This window comes from Austrofundulus limnaeus, unplaced genomic scaffold (genome assembly GCF_001266775.1).
Source record: "Austrofundulus limnaeus strain Quisiro unplaced genomic scaffold, Austrofundulus_limnaeus-1.0 Scaffold36, whole genome shotgun sequence".
In the NCBI taxonomy this organism is placed as follows: Eukaryota; Metazoa; Chordata; class Actinopteri; order Cyprinodontiformes; family Rivulidae; genus Austrofundulus; species Austrofundulus limnaeus.
The window spans coordinates 2,150,844-2,154,435 of record NW_013952438.1 but is presented as its reverse complement, the minus strand read 5'-3'; positions in this window follow the sequence as shown (position 1 = coordinate 2,154,435).

The window sequence follows — 3,592 nt, the reverse complement described above, 5'->3', positions numbered from 1 at the left end:
CTGTTAACCAGTTAAATCATATAGATGCCAAATAACACAGTGAGAAATATTAGAAAAAAATGTGCTCTCCCTTTCTTCATTTTAACACATTGCCTAATTTCTGGAGCCAACATGCCCTTGCTTTTGCACACTTGTACAATCGTACCGGAAAAATGATTTCTTGTCTGCTGGCAAAATATGATCCAGGGGCTGGTTGCAAAACAAGGAAAATTTCCATAGTGGTGGGGATCCAAGTGAAGGGGGCCTTCCGCTGGCAAAACTGCTGAGCACTGTATTGTTATCGTTCCATGCAATGTGTGTCTATGAAAACAGTTTTCCGTGCCACTGGCTGCTGTTTTCATTAACATTGAAGCAGTTTTTTTAATTCACTGTTTGTATCTGTTGAAACACTTCCAAATATTTGAATAAAATCAGAATCGGACTGGAATGAAAAGGCTCAAATGAGACGGCATCTAAATCTGTCTGTACTGGTTTTAAATATGATTAGATTAAGTAAAAGCAACAGCTCTGTGCTGAATTAGACATTTTTCACATAACGAGGTCGCTTTTTTATTTATGCGCTATTCAAAGAAATTGAATTGTGAAGTATTTTTAAAAGCTATCCAATTACACAAAGATCTGTTTATGATTCTTTTGTGTTGTGCCCTGTTGTTCTTTAAGTTCTTTTTAAGTCAAGACTTGAGTATTTTTGTTTCTTTTACTTAGATTAAAAATACTCATCAAATCAATGACAAAACACATAAAAAGCCTTAAATAAATGGTTTAATTTTAGACAATTTGGTACACATGCAGACCAGCTAACTGTAAGTTTTGATTTGCTAGGAGTTGGCATGCCTAGAACAGGTACCAGAGGAATTCAGTGATAGCATCATGAGCAGATTTAACATGTTATCAGGCAGTTGCCAGGGCATTTGACAATAAACACAAAATGTCTTTTAGATGCATTAGACCAGAGACTCTTGACCCCTGGGATGTGACCCACAATTGGGCAGCAATTGCCACCTTGAGGGCTTCAAAAGAAAAAATAGTTTTTCAATTTTGGGCCTTGAAGGCCATGTGATATCACTGGTTTTCTTAACTGGTTTGCAATTCACTTTCTCACCACTAGTAGCAGTAGGGCACCACCCATGTGTTTAACAAGGTTTTTAATATGTAGAAGAAAAACCTTAGCCTGCTACTAGCAAAAGTTATTTTAAATGGAAAGCTGAAGGCAAAAAAAAGAAGAAAACCTGCCAAAACGAATAAAAAGTTTTTGTAAGTATAATGCAGACTTTATCAAAAATGGTTAGTAATGGGACTATCAACAAAGTGCCTTTGTCCTCCAAACAAAAACAGCATCTAGAATTTGTCACAAATATGAAGACTAGCTTTTGGTTAATATATACTGTATATATATTTGTGTTTGTGGTGGTATGTGTGATTTAATTGTGTAAAAATTCCAGGTGTGGTTAATTTAATCTTTAGTTGCTGTGGCTGTCAGGAAAAAAAATAGTGTTTGAGGGGTAGAAGTAGGATTTTGTGTTTTTATTTTAGATTTTAGCTCTGACTTGTTTTATCCTTTTCACAACCAGAAGTTTAACACTTCATAATGGAGCATCACCAGGGGAATAATTAAATATCAAAAAGACTGGACCAAACAGTACACGATAAGTTATAATTCATTGTTATACTTTTCAATAAATATTTAACGATTTTATGTTTTTCTTAATCCCCGAAAAGTGCACTCCAAATGGCTGGAAAATGCATAGTTTGAGTAGCCATTTTTATCTAAATTTTCTTCTGGACATCACTTTGAAGCGGCCTCCTCTCTTCTGTAGCTGGGGTTGCTTCAGTGTGTCAGACCGCTGGTCAGTTCTTTGAAGAGAGAGAGGGGCTTAAGGCACCACTCACTGCTTGCTGAGGAAAGTCAATGCATAAGCCTCTTGTTCTGTCCCTAGTTGCCGTTTGAAAAAAAAATAATAGGGGAATCTGAAAACTCACTAAATCAGGTGACAAAGTTGCTAACTTGGCAGCACTGTTTGCCTCTAGACAGAACTTGTTTCTCACAAGGTATGCAACAAGTTTTGCATGATTGGTAAGAACGTTTGTGGGCGTGCTTGTTTATGAAAAGTGGCTGATCTCATTTCTGAGGAGCTGCCGACAAAGGCTGTCAGGAAATACACCTAAATGTTACAGAAAAACTTATCAGATAGTTAAAGAACTCGTGGAAGGAGATTGGACATCCTAACATCCACTTTGCCTGTCGGGCTGTCTGTGTTGTTGCTGCTTGTGTGTGATGTGTGCTGCAGACTTCTCCTCTGCAGTTTGAATCGGAATGGTCCAGTGAGGTTCGATGTCTCTCATCTTGTGAAGTATAACTACATTAGTATTTAACTCCTAGATTGGTGGTGTGGGTTTGCTGCAGGGTATGACTTTAGGTCACCACTGGTAGGGATTTAGGGAACCCTGAAGGAACCGTGTCAGCAACATCAGTCTTCCTACCCCTCCTGAGACAGCACCCTGGTACAGTATTTCAACAAAACAACAAACTCTCGTGCCCAGCCAGGTCACCTTATTTTTCATCTTTAAAAGTGTCGCATCAGCTTGGACGTCAGCTCTTACCCTGATTCCATTTTACACCAAATCACTACTTGTGTCAATGTCCAATATGGTGCCACACCTCACAACAAGACGATAATTGTTCCGTCAACTCTGATCGGTTGTTGCAATCTTTCCAACACAATTCCAAGACCTTTCAACACATGCAGCATCATTTCATTCACGTCTTTGTCAGGGTGGATGTTTATGGTAAAACAGAGGCAGTTTAAAAAAAACAAGCATTGTCAGCATATTTATTTCTCACGCGTCACATTTCCTGTGTATTACATCATGTTTGCTGTATGATTCCACCTAGTGGAGCATCAGTCATCCGGCCTTTGTGTCTGCCAGTCCAGCGTGAGGGAGCTGTCTGAGCTGGTGTCGTCACAGCAGTCCTCAGCATCAGAGAAGGAGGACATGTAGTGGAGACCCGTCACTCTGTGGTAGTCTCCTCGGAGCATATGTGGGTAAGGGGTGAGCTCTAAAGCCCTGCGACCCGTCCTTCTCACCCTTACAGTCCACATGTCTAACAGCTGCGAGCACATGACACACCCCATGGCAGATAGTACTTCGGCACACCAACAGGTTTTATTCCAGATTCATTCTCAGTCAAAAGGTAGCAGGAAGTTAGAGACGCTCAGACTGCCAGACATTGATTTTCTGAAGTATTACATGCAAGGACAGATAACTGGTGGGAGAGAAAATGGAGGTGATGCTCAAAGTTTCACAAACAACCAATGTAGCAGTGCAAGACATTATCTGCCATCAGTGATCAGAAAACTGCTAATACTTTTCAATAGGCCTGTCGCGATAGTCAATAAATCAATTAATCGCACGATAACTTTTTTTGAGGTCGGTAAAAAAAAGACGGCGATAAGTTTCATTTTCCTGCTTGTTTGTTTACTTCGTCTCTCTCCCCTCTGTGCTCCCGCAACACAGGAGCTCCGCTGACCCCTCCCCTCCTGTTTTCTTAGTGTGGGAGGAGCGAACTGTCGCTTTAGCGCGAGAGCTAGTT